Here is an 18,617-nt window from a genome sequence, read left to right on the forward strand (position 1 = left end):
GGAACACTAAGAGATAGGGTATGTGGTAAGGAGAGTACTGGTTTCATTTTTATTCTAATATTTTATTTTAATTATTTTCCAGGTTGGGGCCAAAGAGGCACTGGTGGCTCAATCTTTTCTTGTGACTGTTTTTCTAGGTTTTGCTAGACATACCTACAGCCTAAGAGAGGCACCTTCTCTGAGGATTATATATTGAAATAAATAATCTAGAAATTCTGTTAGTTGAGCGTGCCGAATATGTTCACAGGTTATTGGGTTTTAAATTTTAAAAAGCAATATAGCAAACAGATACTTGACCCAGCTGCTTAAAAAGATAACAAAATAGATTAAACTAAAGATGCAAGACCTTTTCTTTCATCGTGGGAGATCAGACCTGCAACAATCTCGCTGGAGCAGTAGCACAGCAGGATGGAACTTATGCACCATTTTCCCTATCTGAGTTTTATTTAGTGTCCAAAATGAATGTTCTAGATGCACTGAGAGAAACCCACTCAACTATCTGCAAACTAGACTGATGCCCTTTGGAACTTGTGAAAGCTATTGGGGAATAGTAGGTCAGAATGAGCGCTGTCCTGCCTGTGAGATGAAGCGACAAAGATAATTACAACACCATATGATTCTCTGTGTCTTACTGGCAGAAGCACAGATTCTCTGTGTCTTTCTCGTTTTGGCATCCCACGCCTTCTGGTACCTGGCTGAGTTTTTTGAGAATATCTGGAAACAAAACCTTCAGGGTTGTCATGGGTCATTTAGTTCTTGCTTGCTGATCTAAAGCATTCAATTGTTTGAAGTCTTTTTAGGGCAAAATCTGTATTTAAAATTAAGGTTGAAATGTAACAATAGAAAAACATTACTACTCCTGACAGAATTCTGCTCCCCTGCAGAGGTTCAGAATTCATATGGTCTGCATCTTTCTGTGCCCCCCACACAGAAAAATGCAAAAGAAATCTGCAGGGGGACACATGCCTCTTCTCTGGCAGCCCAGGCAGTGTGTCTGTTCTAAGGTGCCTGGAGCAGCCTCAGAAACACTAATCACTGCAGCGGCAGGGGGACTGAGCATGTGTACCTACAGGGGAGATTTCAGAGTAGCAGCCGTGTTAGTCCGTATCTGCAAAAAGAACAGGAGTACTTGTGGCACCTTAGAGACTAACACATTTATTAGAGCATAAGCTTTCATGGACTACAGCCCACTTCTTCGGATGCATATATGCATATATGAATCCAAAGAAGTGGGCTGTAGTCCACGAAAGCTTATGCTCTAATAAATGTGTTAGTCTCTAAGGTGCCACAAGTACTCCTGATCTTTTTACAGGGAAGATGTTGATCACCACTAGGGGCCGTGGATGCGCATGCGTGCGTACCAACAAGCAAGAGAGACCTGTGTGGAGGGGTAGGGCTTTTCTATTATGCAGAAGGCAGGGTCTGTCCCCAAGGCAGAAATGTAGCAGCCTGCCTGCTAGTTAATTGATCTCATTCTCTGAGACAGAAATGTAGCAGCCTGATTAGCACTCCCCTTGATAAGGATGGAAGAGGTCCTAGTGATTTTTACAACACGCATATGGTTAAGGCATTGCCACTTACTTTGTGGCATCTAACACTGTTAGTGTTCTATTGTTAGTTAACTGTTCCCATTCTCAGTCAATTCCCCCAAGAGCATAAACCTGTAAAATGTTTAAGCCCCCTACATTGCCAGTGTCATGTAAAGCCTTATAAATGACAGTAAGGGAATCAGCTAGGAAGATCTATGTGCTTTCTTACTTTTTTCCTGTGCCAAAGTGGCACAATGGGGTTAGATTACGGCTCAGGATTTATTTTACTTACCCAATAAAAAAAGACTTTGAGAGAAAATAAAACATTTACCAAGCATTCAATAAAATGTCAGGGCAATCAGAATCAAGCACTTCCCAAAGTGCCCAGCCAGGTCCAGGACAACGATTAGCAAAACTGGATGATTTTAATGTGTGAAAGTCTGAGCAATTTAAAATGACATTCTTCTTTTATTGTTTTGCTGTTTGGTGTTCTGTAATGTAATTTAAATGAAAATCCAGGATTATAACTGCAATGCAGGTATTAGTTACAAAGTGTTTCCTAATATATTTGTGTGTTTAGGAAAAAGCTGAAATACTCAATGCTTTTTTTCCCTCAGTCTTCACAGACAAGGTCAGCTCCCAGACTGCTGCACTGAGCAACACAGTATGGGGAGGAGGTGAGCAGCCCTCAGTAGTGAAAGAACAAGTTAAGGACTATTGAGAAAAGCTGGGCGTGCACAAGTCCATGGGTCCAGATCTAATGCATCCAAGGGTGCTGAGGGAGTTGGCTGATGTGATGGCAGAGCCATTGGCCATTATCTTTGAAAACTAGTGGCGACAGGGGGAGGTCCCGGACGATTGGGAAAAGGCAAATATAGTGCCCATATTTTAAAAAGGGAAGAAAGTGAACCCGGGAAACTACAGACTGGTCAGCCTCACCTCAGTCCCTGGCAAAATCATGGAGCAGGTCCTCAAGGAATCCATTTTGAAGCACTTGGAGGAGAGGAAGGTGATCAGGAACAGTCAACATGGATTCAACAAGGGCAAGTTATGCTTGACCAACCTGATTGCCTTCTATGAAGAGATAACTGGCTCTGTGGATATGGGGTAAGCGGTGGATGTGATATATCTTGACTTTAGCAAAGCTTTTGATACAGTCTCCCACAGTATTCTTCCCAGCAAGTTAAAAAAATATGGATTGGATGAATGGACTATAAGGTGGATAGAAAGCTGGCTACTTTGTTGGGCTCAACGGGTAGTGATCAATGCCTCAATGTCTAGTTGGCAGCCGGTATCAAGCGGAGTGCCCCAGGGTGTTGTTCAACATCTTTATTAATGATCTGGATGATGGGATTAATTGCATTCTCAGCAAGTTCACAGATGACACTAAACTGGGGGAAGAGGTAGATTTGCGGGAGGGTAGGGATAAGGTCCAGAGTGACCTAGACAAATTGGAGCATTGGGCCAAAAGAAATCTGATGAGGTTCAACAAGGACAAGTACAGAGTCCTGCACTTAGGAAAGAAGAATCCCATGCACCGCTAGAGGCTGGGGACCTACTGGCTAAGCAGGAGTTCTGCAGAAAAGGACCTAGGGATTACAGTGGACAAGAATCTGGGTATGAGTCAGCAGTGTGCCCTCATTGCCAAGAAGGTTAACGGCATATTGGGCTGTATTAGTAGGAGCATTGCCAGCAGATTGAGGGAAGTGATTATTCCCCTCTCTTTGACACTGGTGAGGCCACACCTGGAGCATTGAGTCCAGTTTTGGTCCCCCCACTACAGAAGGGATGTGTACAAATTGGAGAGAATCCAGCGGAGGGCAATGAAAATGATTAGGGGGATGGGGCACATGACTTATGAGGAGAGGCTGAGGGAACTGGGCTTGTTTAGTTTGCAGAAGAGAAGAGTAAGGGGAATTTGATAGCAGCCTTCAATTACCTGAAGGGGGGTTCCATAGAGGATGGAGCTAGGCTGTTCTCAGTGGTGGCAGATGACAGAACAAGGAATAATGGTCTCAAGTTGCTGTGGGGCAGGTCTAGGTTGCATATTAGGAAACACTATTTCACTAGGAGGTGGTGAAGCACTGGAATGGGTTACCTAAGGAGGTGGTGGAATCTCCATCCTTAGAGGTTTTTAAGGCCCGGCTTGACAAATTGATGATGATTTAGTTGGTGTTGGTTGTACTTTGACCAGGGGATTGGACTAGATGATCTGCTGAGGTCTCTTCCAACCCTAATATTCTAGGATTCTAAATGCTAAATAGCTATTGTGACTTTTTTTTCTGTGTTGTAGTTTAAATAAATTACCAAAACAATTGAAACTGGAGTGATTATACTGCATTATTTTGACAAATAATTTTTTAATTTCTTGGCATAGAATCTCCCTAGAAGTTACATTATTTAATGTAACCAATGTATGTACTCAGATGAACAGAGCATTATTTTACTGTTTATAGCTAATTCTGTTTGAGGAAAAGAATATGGGTCCTCAGGTGGCTAATGAGGCTAATCCTTGAACCACAAGTTCTATTACAATGAGAGCAGACGTTTTCAGGCTCAGCAGGAGACTGTTGACCATGACTTGAGACCAGTCTCTCCTTCCTCCTGTGCCTCTTGTCCTCTTCAGCTTCCCGACGAGCAAGTTCAAAATGCAGGGGACCATCATGTAGGACTTCCTTCATTTTAAGAGATTCTGGGCAAGTGTCTCTCAAGTATCAATGTCAATATTACATTTTTTTAGGTTGTCCTTCAGCAAGTCCTTATAACGCTTCCATTGTCCACCCACATTACGGTACCCTTCTTTCAGCTGAGAGAACAGGACCTGTTTTGGGAGGCGAGGGTCTGGCATCCAGACAAGGTAACCAATCCAGTGGAATTGCTAACAGATGATCATTGCCTCAATACTGGTGGTCTTTGCCTCTTCCAAAACACTAATATTAGTGGGCCTATCTTCCCATTTGATCTTCAAAATCTTACAAAGGTAGCATTGAAGGTGCCGCTCAATGACTTTCAAGTGGTGTCTATAGGTTGTCCAAGTTTTGGACCCATACAACAGTGTTGGGAGAATAATGGCTTGTTAAACAAGAAGCTTGGTGTCTGTTTGAATGTCATGATCTTCAAAGACCTGTGCCGTAAACGAGAAAAAGCTACACTGGCACAGCTCAGGCGATGTTGAATTTCTGCATCAATATCTGCCTTGGATGAAAGACGACTTCCAAGGTAGAGGAAATGGTTGACATTCTCCAGCACCACTCCATTGATTTTGATAGATGGGGCATGTAATACCTCTTTTGGAGAGGGCTGGTAGAGCACTTTAGTCTTCTTGATATTAAGAGTGAAACTAAGACATGCATAAGCATCGGCAAACATATTCAAGATAGTTTGAAGATCTTTCTCAGAGTTGACAAAGATTGCGTTGTCATCAGCATACTGAAGTTCCATAATAGATATTTTGGAAATCTTAATCTTGGCTTTCAGACTGCTAAGCCTGAACAGCTTTCCATCCATTCTGTAAGTGATTTTAATGCCAGCTGTAAACTTCCAAGCAATTAGGTAAAGAATGACAGCAATAAAAACCGCAAACATGGTTGGAGCGATGATACAGCCCTGTTTGACTCCTGTTTCTACTTTGAAAGGTTCACTCTGGAAGCCAGTGCTGCTCAGAACAGTTGCTTTCATGTTATCATTAAGCAACTTTAGGACATTGATGTATTTATCAGGACATCCAATCTTAGAAATTACAGACCAGAGGGCATGGCGATTCACTGAGTCAAAGGCTTTAGTTAGATCAATAAAAGCCATGTACAGTGGTTGGTTTTGCTCCCAACACTTGGGGGAGGGATCGCTCAGTTGTTTGAGCACTGGCCTGTTAAATCCAGGGTTGTGAGATCAATTCTTGAGAGGGGCACTTAGGGATATGGGGCAAAATCAGTACTTGGTCCTGCTAGTGAAGGCAGAGGGCTGGACTCGATGACCTTTCAGGGTCCTTTCCAGCTCTATGAGATATACCTAACACTTTCCTTGCAGATGCCGTGCTGTGAAGATCATATCCTCAGTACCAGTAAAATTTCTTCTGACAGCGGCAGAAGGCGGGTTGCAAGGATCCATGCCAGAACTTTGCCTGCAATGGCTAGGAGAGAGAAACCATGATAATTTCCACAATCCACTTTATCCCCTTTTTTGAAGAGGGTGACAATCAGAGCATCTCTCATTTCACTGGGTATCTCCTCCTTTATCCAGATTTTAAGGATAAGCAAGTAAAGCTATCAAATTAGCTCTGGTTCACCATTTTTAAAGATTTCAGCAGGGATCCCATATAGACCTGCTGCCTTGTTGTTCTTCATCTGCTTGGTGGCATTGTGTACCTCATACAAATTGGGAGGGTCTCCGAGCTCATCCCTAAACAGTCGATGAGGGATTTACTCAAGGACTTCATCTGCAACCATAGAATTATGTTTAAGGAGATCTTCAAAATGTTCTTTCCAGCAAGAATTAATGGTTTTGTTGTCCTTCAGAAGTGTGGTTCCATCCTTAGCGCAAAGAGGATTCATACCATGACAAATTGGCCCATAAACAGCCTTGGTGGCACTAAAGAAACCACATGTATTGTGGATGTCCGCGAGATGTTGGAGTTATTGCACTTTCTCAGTTCACTATTTGTTCTTAAGTTCTCTGGCTTTACGTTGTACTTCCACCCTTGCCTTGGCATGGGCCTCTCTCTTTCAATTTATGTCATTCGGCCAAGCACCAAATGCCATTCTCTTCTCATTAAGGAGTTGCTCAATTTCAGCATCATTCTTGTCAAACCAGTCCTGATGTTTTCTGGTTTGGTAGCTTATTGTTTCCTCAGAGGCATTGATGATTACTGCTTTCTACTGGCTCCAATGTTCCTCAGTTTCTTCTGGAAACTCTGATGGGAGCTTTTCTTCTAAGACTGCTTGGAAGTGGTCATGCTTAATAGGGTCCTTCAAATATTGAACCTTCAGCTTGCGCCTGACCTGCTTCTTTTACAGCCTCCATTTGGGAGTGATCTTCATTTTCATTGTGGCTCGAATAAGGTGATGATCAGTCCAACAATCATCAGCACTTGTCATTGCTCTTGTGAGAAGTATGTCACTACGATCTTGGGCATGAACTATGACGTAGTTGAGGAGATGCCAGTGCTTTGACCGTGAGTGTGTCCAAGATGTTTTGAACTTTTCCTTTTGTTGGAAAAGAGTGTTCATAATAAGTTCATGTTCAGCACACTTGGTCAGGAGCAGAATTCCATTTGAATTGCTCTTGCCAACTCCTTCTTTCCCAATTGTTCCTTTCCGCTGGTCTGAGTCTTGTCCCACACGTGCATTGAAATTCCCCAGAAGGAGGATCTTGTCTTCTGTAGGGGTCTCAGATAAAATGGTTTCCAACTGAGAATAAAAATCTTCCTTTACATTCTCATTGGCATCCAGTGTTTGTGCATAGGCGTTCACAATAGTTGCCTGTTGATTTTTGGTTAGCCTCAATCGGAGTATCATAAACTGATCATTGATGCCAAATGGTACCTCAGAGAGGCACCTTATGAGCTTGTTCTTTATAGCAAATCCCACTCCATGCAATCAGGGTTCATCTATAGATTTTCCCTTCCAGAAGTAGGTGTATCCTCCTTTCTCCTTCCCACCTGTCCTTCACCAGCTCTTCTAGTTTTGGACAAAGCAGCAATATCGATGTTATACCAACTCCATTCACTAGCAACAATGGGTGTACATCGCTCTGGTTGGTCGCTGTTTGAGTTGTCCATCAGGGTATGTATGTTCCAAGTTCCAAAGTTGAAAAGTTTCTTACATTTTCGACCGCTGAGGTGGTGATCCTGCTGGATGTGCCTATCCAGACAGAAAAAACAGAGGCAAGACTTTTTTAGGGTACCTTTTCTAACCCCCTCCCCACATGGGGTGAGCAGAGTGGATCCTGAAAAGGACTGCTCAGTCATGGGTGCAGCTGCCGAGATGCTCGCCTCGCCTCAATCGTCGAGCAAGATGATTGTATTATACACACACCGCCTGTTTGTCGGTCTGTAACTAGGAACTTCCACATTTCACTGTCCTGTTCCCATCGCCACTCACCAATCACCACCGGACTTTTCACTTGTGCAAATATTATTTTCCCAAAACCTGGAAGATGCCTGTGCGGGACTTCTTTTAAGGTGGGGAGACTGGTGCACAACAGTCACCACACTATCCTTGACAGATAGAGGACTTGAAACCAATGGCATGGACACCATGACAATTGGAGATCCTCTATCTGCTGCAGCCTTCATCCACCTTCACAGCCGTTGTAACATTACTCAACAGTTTCACCTCCATTGTGCAGTTATCCTCCATCTGCTCTTCTGTTAGGGACTTCTTGGATCACACTTTGTCTGAAACCTCACCCTTGACCATTCTGCCATGGGTACCCTAAGGGAGTACATGACTCCAGGCAGCATTGCTCTCGGGGTCATTGAGACATGCATGCCTCTCCACCACTACAAAAATACTTACACTATCAGTCCTAATTCCAGTTATTTCTCAACTGTCAATCATCTTATCTCTCTAATCTATCAAGCAGATAATTTATTCAAAAACCTTTGCACTTGTAGCACTTGGGTAAAAGCTTTAAATATATAAGGAACAAATGAAATTCTAGCAATGGGGTATGTCCAGTATTAGATAAAAATGGTTAAACTGTCAATTGTGATGCAGAAATAACAAAATAGTCAATAGTCAACAGTATTTCTGTTCTGTGTTTGGAAAGAAGCAGGATGATATGTTCATATCTTAAAGTGATAAAGAAATACTTTCTGTGCCCTCAGTGACTTGTAAAACAGCTACTATTAAATTTAAACATTTTAAAAATTCAGGACGAGATAACCTGTACCCAAGACTAGTTAAACAAAATAGTTGAGGAGCTCTCTAAACCCACTAATATCAATTTTTAACAAACTGTAGACGTTCCAGAGGACTGTAAAAAGCTTATATTTATAAAGTGTAAATTAGATGAAATAGGACTATTCACTTGACATTGATCTCACGCGAAATCATTGAAAGGCTGGTATGGGACACAATCAGTAAAGAATCAAATTATGGTAGTATAATTACACTGGTCTACAATTTTTGAGAAGTCATCTGCTTCAGAGATAAAATGTGCTATTTATTATGTATTTTGATGTGCTGAATTTAAATATGACAATTAAAACAACTGATTGGCTACTGTTTCTAAGATATTTAAGTTTTTACATTTTATGTCTATGTATATTGTGTAGATAGTAGAGTTTTAATCATAAATTGTAAACCTAGGTCTTTTCATGTGTTTATGGTTGCTTTACTGATAATATTTCACCTGTCCTGTTTATGTAACACTTTAAAAATCAGCAAAAGGGTTATATAAATAAAATTTATTATAAAACAAGAGGCAAAATCTATTATGTACATAGTTTAGTCCTATTCAGTGTCTACTCGGCGCATCTTGGCTTGTCTCTTGTATTCATTAAATGGAGCATCTCTTGTCACTGTCCAGCAATAGTCTGCAAGCATTGATGGGCTCCGTTTGCCCTGATAGTGTTTCTCCATTGTTGCAATGTCCTGGTGAAATCGCTCGCCGTGCTCGTCGCTCACTGCTCCGCAGTTCGGTGGAAAAAAATCTAGATGAGAGTGCAAAAAGGTATCTTTAGTGACATGTTGCAACCAAGGCTTTGGTATGCCTTGAGGAGGTTTTCCACCAACAACCTGTAGTTGTCTGCATTGTTGTTTCCGAGAAAATTTATTGCCACTAACTGGAAGGCTTTCCATGCCGTCTTTTCCTTGCCACGCAGTGCATGGTCAAATGCATCATCTCGAAGAAGTTCACGAATCTGAGGACCAACAAAGACACCTTCCTTTATCTTAGCTTCACTTAACCTTGGAAATTTTCCACGGAGGTACTTGAAAGCTGCTTGTGTTTTGTCAATGGCCTTGACAAAGTTCTTCATCAGACCTAGCTTGATCTGTAAGGGTGATAACAAAATCTTCCTTGATTCAACAAGTGGTGGATGCTGAACACTTTTCCTCCCAGGCTCCAATGACTGTCGGAGTGGCCAATCTTTCTTGATGTAGTGGGAATCTCTTGCACGACTATCCCATTCGCAGAGAAGACAGCAGTACTTTGTGTATTCAGTCTGCAGACCAAGATAGAGAGCAACAACCTTCAAATCACCACAAAGCTGCCACTGATGTTGGTCATAGTTTATGCACCTCAAATGTTGTTTCATGTTGTCATAGGTTTCCTTCATATGGACTGTATGACCAACTGGAATTGATGGCAAAACATTGCCATTATGCAGTAAAACAGCTTTAAGACTCGTCTTCGATGAATCAATGAACAGTCTCCACTCATCTGGATCGTGAACGATGTTGAGGGCTGCCATCACACCATCGACGTTGTTGCAGGCTACAAGATCACCTTCCATGAAGAAGAATGGGACAAGATCCTTTTGACGGTCACGGAACATGGAAACCCTAACATCACCTGCCAGGAGATTCCACTGCTGTAGTCTGGAGGCCAACAGCTCTGCCTTACTCTTGGCTAGTTCCAAATCCCTGACAAGGTCATTCAGTTCACCTTGTGTTATGAGGTGTGGTTCAGAGGAGGAGGATGGGAGAAAATGTGGGTCCTGTGACATTGATGGTTCAGGACCAGAAGTTTCATCCTCTTCCTCGTCTGACTCAAGTGAGAATGATTCTGGTGCATCAGGAACCGGCAGTTCTTCTCCGTGGGGTACTGGGCGTATAGCTGATGGAATGTTTGGATAACGCACAGTCCACTTTTTCTTCTTTGACACACCTTTCCCAACTGGAGGCACCATGCAGAAGGAACAATTGCTGGTATGATCTGTCGGCTCTCTCCAAATCATTGGCACTGCAAAAGGCATAGATTTCCTTTTCCTGTTCAACCACTGGCGAAGATTTGTTGCACAAGTGTTGCAGCATATGTGTGGGGCCCACCTCTTGTCCTGATCTCCAATTTTGCAGCCAAAATAAAGGCGATAGGCTTTCTTAATCATAGTGGTTATACTGCGCTTTTGTGATGCAAAAGTCACTTCCCCACAAACATAGCAGAAGTTATCTGCACTGTTCACACAAGTACGAGACATCTCTGCTCACTTTGGCTAAACAGAAATGTGTCCCTTTGCAAAATCAAACACTGACAAATAAGAGAGCATGACAGTGTATGATTTCTAGAGCTGATATAGGGCAATTTGGTCAGCAGAGTGATGTAAGCTTCGTTATGATTGCATCATCCATGACTTCTAGGAATAACATGATGCAATTCATATCATGTATGACACAATACCAGCTTCAGATTGCATCATTCATTGATTTGCCTAAAAAGCAAGTACTGTCCAAACCCAGTCATAGATTTATTCATAGATCCAGTCAAAGATGTATTTTAGTCATTTCTGGTTTAAATTGAGATCCCTTCCCTTTATAACTCACTTGTCCTCCGCCATTCCCAAGTCAAGGGTCGTATATACTGACCCAATAGCATATCGTGAAAACTAGAGCCAATCAACAATTTTAAGCATCATTTTCATTCTCAGTGACCCAGAATTAGTAAAGTTTGACTACATTTATTTCAGAAGCATTTTGGCTGTAGAGCAGTGTTATTGTCAATCAACATGATTTTATGGACAAAAGGTCTTGTCAAACAAACAAACTTGATATTGATTTTTATGTGATTAGAAGTTTGGTTGCTACAGGTAACTGTGTTGACATAGACTTCTGTAAGGCAATTGACTTAGTCCAATATGATATTCTGATAAAACATACTATACAAAAATCAATGTAGCCCATGTTAAATGGATTAAAAACTATTAGGCTGATAGATTGCTAAAACTATTTGTAAATGGGGAACAGTCGCCCATTGGAGGTCTTAGTGCAGTGGAGCAGGGATCTGTTCTTGGCCCAAAGTTAGTCATTATCTTTGTCACAGATCTGAAAAAAAATATAAAATCATCACTGGTAAATTATGCAGAAGGCACAAACATTGATGGAGTGGTTTTATAATGATGGGGAGCAAGTCTGATATGTATTGCTATATTGGGCTTATTTCAACAATGTGCATTTTAATACAGCCAAATGCAAAGTCATGAATCTAGGAATAAAAAAAAGTAGTGAGAATCAAGAAGAAAGTGGCGATACTGAAAAGGATTTCAGGATCATAATAGATAACCAACTGAACATGAGTTCCCAGTGCAATACTGTAGATAAGGGGGTGGATGCAATGTTCAAATACATAAGCAAGGGAATATTGAAGAGGAACAGGGAAGTGGTATTACCTCTGTATACCACATTAGTGAGACTATTACTGGGATATTTTATCTTGTTTTGGTGTCCATGTTTCAAAAGGATATTAAAAAATTAGAGAGGATTCAGAAAAGAGCTACAAGAATGAGTTGATGTATGAAAAACAAACTTTATAGCAAAAGAGACCCCAGAAGCTCAACCTATTTAGTTTATCCAAGAGAAAAGCTATTTACACAGGGAAGAGATTTCTGACATTAGGCAGTTCTTTAACTTGAAAGCAAAAAGCATAATGAGATTCAATTGTGGGAAGCTGAGGATAGACAAAGTCACAGTAGTCATAGGTATAGTAATCATAGTATCCATTTGTGAGGATAACTAACCACTGGAACAAATTACCTGGAGATGTGGTAGATTCCACATCACAAAAAAATCAAGACTGGATATTTTTATAAAATATATGTTATATGTAACTATGTGCTATATCACAAAATAGAAGTTATGGCTTGATGCAAAGTTAATGGGTGAGGTTAATGGTCCCTTCCAGACTTAAAATCTATATGTCAATGACCTTGTCAATGTAAAATCTAGGAATCATATAGCTAGATAAATATTATCCTGCGTTACAGGTGCTAACATGGAACTCATAGGATGGGAGCCACTCCAGCTGCTGTTTGCATCCAGGAAGAAATTCCTTTGTTTTGGTTAGATGGAGGATTTGTCTTCCGCAAGAGCTAAAGGGTTTTTCTTTTCTTCTCTCCCGCCCCTCCCCCCCATTTGCTTTCATAAAAGAATAAAATATAAAAACAGTAAATTTATAGTTCAGCTGTTTGTTGTTAGAAACACAGTACTCTTTAAGATCAACCACACAGAGGCCAGACCTGACCTATCTGGTATAGAGCTAATACTGCATTGGTTATGAAATTTTCCTGAGCAGAACTGAGGGAGAGCAAAGGTCTTTGTAGTGTATGCAGGTGGAAACTATTCAAATTATACAAGGCAGTTAAATAGCTGAGAAAAGTTTGGCTGGACATGGGGGAGGATGGAAAAACAAAGTATTAACGCTCTGCCTTCTAAAATCACGCTACAGAAGCACACCAAAAGTACAATATGTACATCAGACAAATACATATTATTTGTCCCAAATGGAGTAGCTCCTAAGAAATGTGAACCTCAAGCCTTGTAAAAATGCAGTGACGGCTTTAGGCTCACTTTCTAAGGGATTCTGTAAGGGAATTCAAGCTCAGCACAAGGTTAGTGGAAAGACTACCCATGTGTAAGTAGGCAGGTGTATGTTCACAATCATCAGGTAATAACTCTCTGCTGCTTAGCTGGCTGAGCCAAGAAGGGGCAGGTGAAATGTGCTAATTCTCTGTCATTCATCCTTCTGAAGCAATGACTTCAGGAAAGGTCATGAACTGATTTAACTAATTAAATGTTTGCACCTTTAATTCTGCCACCTAATGTTTCTATACAGAATTGCAAGGAATTTTGAACTAAGTCCCTCTCCCCCCCCCCCAATACTACACACACAGCCAAACCCGAGTGTCAGTGAAGTAAGTGTTAAAACTCCAAGTGACTTCATTGGGAACAGAATTTGACGCACAGGTTCCTTGCAAAAAAAAATAATAATTACAAAATAAAATAAAAAGTTGATCTGGTAATTTGTGTAGTTTCAAATGACAGCCATACTCTTATTGGGCATTGATCCCTTCAGAGCATTTCACTTTAAATAATGTAATGTAAATATGCAGAAATTATAGAGGATGAATTGATCTTCAACATTTTAGCATTACATAATTTGAGGACAAATGTACCTAAAATGATACAAACAGGCAAAATGTAACGGTGCTATATTGCAATGCTCATTGTACACCTGAAAATCCAACACAGAAAACTGCAATTTGCTCATCCTCTGAAGAGACAAGTGTCTGGCATAATGAAACAGTTTAATTCCTAATAGTTCAATCTCAAAAAGCTAATTTAAACTTTTTTATGGACTTGAAAAACGGATCTTTGAAGGTCCTTAATGAGATTATGTTCATTCATAATAGCAACAGGACAGATAATCTTTTCCAATTTTCCTTTTGCATCCAATGGGTAATTATAGAGAACAGAAGGGCTTGTTCTTACTGTGCATATGGATTTGAATTTTTGTCCTGTTAGATGAAATGGAGACATTATATTCACAACCATTCATGGAATCAATAGCAAAATAAATGCACCTGTCTTGAACCCATCATATATACCTATGCTTACAAGGTCATATATGCACCCTCCAGCCACATATGGATACCCTATTTAAGCGATGAACACACAAGAAAATGTAAGAGATCAAAACAGGGATGAGTTTAAAGCAATCCAAGGTGAATTAATAGACTGAAGATTCATTTGCAAATGCTGGCAACTTTCAAAAGTCTTTCTTACTATACTAGAGTAAGCAAGCAATACTACAGGATCCACTCAGGAGTCAGTGGTAGATGGGAACAACAGATTTACCCTACTGGATCAGACTCATAATCCATATACTCTAGTATCTTGTCACCAACCTGGCCAGCTTGAGAAGAAGTAGAAGAAATAAAGAGATTGGTTTAAATCCTGAAGCATGAGGTTTAGAAACCCTTCTAAAAACATTGTAATCATTATTAATTAGTGTAACTTTGGGATATTCTTGACATCCATATACATATCCAGTTCCTCCTTGAATCTTTCTTGGTTCTTAGCCTCACTGTGTGGCACTGAGTTCCAAAATCTAATTCTACACCATGTGAACAAAAATATTTATCAGTTTTTAAATTTGCCACCTTTCAGTTTCATTGACTATCCCCTTATTATGTTAAAAGACAGAGAACAGAAATTCCTGATCCACCTTCTCTATACCATTCATTATTTTACATACACATGTTCCAACTTATTCATCTTTTTTTCTAAGATAAACAATCCCAACTTTTCAATTTATCTTCATATGGAAGCTTTTTCATTCCCCTAGCCTTCTGGCCACCTTTTTCTTAACTCTCTCCAATCCTACAATATCTTTTTTGACATGGCTGACCAGTACGGCAGAGCATTCCAGATGAGGGAGAACCATTGATTCGTATGATATCATTAGAATATTCTCTACATTATTCTCCATCCAATTCCTTATGCAACCATTGTTTGGCTTGCTTTTTTTGACTGCTGCTGTACATTGAGCAGAGGTCTTGTTTGAGGAGTCCAAAGTGATGCTCAGGTCCTTTTCCTGAGTTGAAAATGTTAGTTTAGAACCCTGTACGGTATATGAATATTTCAGTTTTTCCCCTACAATGTGCATTATTTTAAATGTATAAACATTGAATTTCTTCTGCCATTATATTGCCCTTTCAGCTAGCTTGGGTAGGTTCCTCTGAAGTTCCTCATTGTCCACTCTAGAACTTGACTACTCTAAATAATTTTGTGTCACCTCTAAGTTTTAGCACTTCACTGCTCACCTCCTTTTCGAGATCCTTAATATACTAAATGGTTCTGATCTTCTCCACTGTAGCTTTTTACTTAAGCATGAGTAGGTTTGAAAAATGAAATTCCTGCCATACAGTGTATTACCCATTATCTTAATATAGAAGTCAACAGCCACAAAGTCAACGGAGGTTAAATATGACAGTGTTGAACTATGTTTCAATTAAATTTTCTTCCACCAGACCACATCTTCAAGAATCCATTAATCTTTCACTCTTCCGTATTCAAGACCTTTACCCCAGTCACAGAGATCACCTTCCAGCAAAGAAGGGTTGGATATAACTCCCTCCAGAGATTATCAATACTGCTTCCAGTATGGGTCAAAGGGTCTTGCTAAGAGACACCAAAGTACTTACTCGCTCCCAACACTTATTGACCTTGACATTCAGCAATGGACTTGGCAGGGTATACAAACACAGATTATTCACAGCCTTTATCAGGGCTACATGAAGGTTTTGGGGCGCCCAGGAAAAAATCTGTAACTGGGGCCCCTCATATTTAAAAAAAAATACCACAGAGAGGAGGCCTCCTGTGTGTGTGTGGGCGTGCACATGCATCAGCGTGCGTACATGTGTTGGAGTGTGAGATCACTCCCCGGATGTGGCTCCTGTCCTGAAGAGCTAGGACCAGCTCCCCACTCTGGATGATGTGATCTGGTGTGTGGGGTTGCAGTGTCTCTCTTTTGACCCAACAGTCCATCCACCATCAACGAAGAGGCTTCTGGGGCAACTTGAATGATGCTGCAATCCCATGCACCAGGTTGCAACACCCAGAGTGGGGAGCCAGCCAGACTAGCCTTCTTGTTTGGGGGGCTCTCTTTTGTTCCCCCTTCTAGGTGGCCCTGGCAGACCACACTTCTTAGTCTGACCTAATTAATGAGTTTCATATCAGGTTTTCTTAACTATGAAATCTTACTTGCTACTGAAATTCCCAAATTTTGCTTAAAATAAATCTTTAGTAATAGCTGGAAATATTTTCACTCCTACTGTTGATTTTTAACAGATAGGCATGGCTACCTCAAATGTGCTACTTAGTATTCTTTTCATTAGGTTGCACTCTATAGAGTAATTTATGTAACGTGTTGAAAGACTTAGAACAAGCAAGGATATTACTATGGAGGCAATCCCTTGATTTAAGACAAATTGTGAATTACTATAGGCAAAAGTTCAATCATTTTGGTCAGCATCTCATTTTTGCAATTTAATGAACTACTTCCACTTCCACTGAACTACTTCCATTATTCACAAGCTAATAGGAATATTGCCGGAAATATTATTTATACAGAAAGTTAACAGATGAATAGAAATAAGATATTATTATTGCATGTAAAACATCTGCTTGCTCTGCTTTCTGCTTTGACATGGTGATGTGCACAACAGGAAAAAACAAAACAAAACAAAAAAACATTCTGGTAATTTATTTCCCAGATTTTATGGAGGTCAATAAAGATATAAACAGAAACTGTGAACTTTTCTCGGTGCTGTATTCAACAGGCATCCAGTTCACAGAATAGAAAGACAGAGCCATGGTCTGTGGCACCTGCTGCATAAATACGTTACTATGAACAAACTGGATAATTTTTAAGATCAGTAGTTTCATTCCTCAGAACAGCACTTTGCATGAAACAAACCTTTAGGTCACTCATTCAGATTTTAGTGAATGCCAGTCATATAAAAATAGAATAATTAGAGCACTGAGATCTGTATCAGTGGATACTGACTCTTCTGTACATAATGTATGAATAAAGGGCTATTTAAGGAACTTGCTTGGTAGAGAAATTATAGTATACAAATGTGATTTACAGCTGATCTTGAGAATTTAAGTACTGCTCTAGTGAAGTTGTTTAATATTTTAAAGTGATATGAATCATTATAGACTTAAAATAAATTTACATGATTTAATGCCAGTGTTTGTGAAACACCGTGATTTTGCATCATCATAAGCAGCACACATGCAGGATTTCAGTAAATTACCAAAAAGCTACATATGAAAAAGGACAGAAAAAATAAATTATTACATAATATAAACTGTACAGTTAAATATACATATATATAACATAATGAAGAATATAATATACATATAGATAACATAATGAAGAACTCAAACCTTTCACTTCCACACAACGGACATTATTAGGAAATGATGGGGAAAAAAATCCTACTGTAGAATACAGAATAAAATGTGAAAACTTCAAAATGAATGCAAGATGTTTTAATATTTCACACGTATGGCAAAAACAACATTTTTCTTGTCAACAATTAAGGTTTTTTGGTTTGTTTTTGGTACATCCTCACAAAAAAGTGGAGGTTATAGAGAATGGTCCACACTGCCATGCAAGATATTGCAGATTGTTTAGTTGGGACTAAGAATGCAGAATATGAAGAATAAACATTTTTTTATGATAAGCTATTTGTATCTTCACTGGTGAATCTTCCCCTTCATTTGCGACTTGATCTGGCACCAATGGAACTTTTTGCCTTCAACAGATTGAACTCTATCCCCATCTCTTAATTTAATAAGTGGGGAAAGGTCACTATAGAACAAGGTAATATATGTCTTCAGAAACAACATGTAACAAGAGATGTAAATCCAGTAGATAATATCCGCTAGGCTTTTTTCTTTTCAAATACATATCAATGTGAGTAATTGTGAGCAACAGAATAAAATTCATGGTGGTATTGTAGATTATGAATTTGTCAGAGTTCTTCCAATTTATAAAACTGAATGATCATCCTAATTAAGGACCATAATATTTATGCTGATAAGTAATGAAATATTTTATTCATTGCATATTGCATGCAAGCACTTTATAGATGAATGGTTCATTTTTCATTTTCAATGAGTACAGTATTTCCTAATTCACCTTGAGTATGTGAAGATAAGAAATATGTATGCAACACTGAGCTTGATGGTTACTCTATAACTCAAGCATTGACAACACTTATTAGGGATGCCACTTTATCTTATCATTGTCTTCTAATTATGGGCTCACATCATCACTGGTACCTAGAGACACATTTGGCACCAGTGTGGCTTATGGTGATCACTCACTTGAGACGGTCTTAAATTACGCAAATCAAAACTCTCATATTTTTGACAGTGCCATCTTTATCATTCTTGTATCACAAGTTTCTTAATAGTCACTATGCACCTATCACTTGATCCAAATCCCACTGAAGTCAATTAAGAGACTTTAATTGATTTCAATGGGTTTTGGATCAGGTCTCTTATGGGAGCGCAGGCTATAAGTCAAATTATTTCCCCCCCCAAAAAACTTCAGTTCAGAGGTGCTCCTAATAAGCAA

The 18,617-nt window shown here is 39.8% G+C and overlaps 1 protein-coding gene and 1 non-coding gene across 2 annotated transcripts in view; one reads left to right on the top strand and one right to left on the bottom strand.

Moving 5' to 3' along the window:
* GPC5 (glypican 5) overlaps window positions 1–18,617 on the bottom strand; it is a 1,025,745-nt gene that overhangs the window by 582,024 nt on the left and 425,104 nt on the right. The gene's annotated exons all lie outside the window — the stretch shown is intronic.
* Window positions 1,501–1,607, top strand: LOC112060669 (U6atac minor spliceosomal RNA). Its single transcript, XR_002889923.1, has one exon. It is a non-coding gene; the product is annotated as a U6atac minor spliceosomal RNA (small nuclear RNA).

This window comes from Chrysemys picta, chromosome 1 (assembly GCF_011386835.1).
Source record: "Chrysemys picta bellii isolate R12L10 chromosome 1, ASM1138683v2, whole genome shotgun sequence".
Taxonomy (NCBI): domain Eukaryota; kingdom Metazoa; phylum Chordata; order Testudines; family Emydidae; genus Chrysemys; species Chrysemys picta.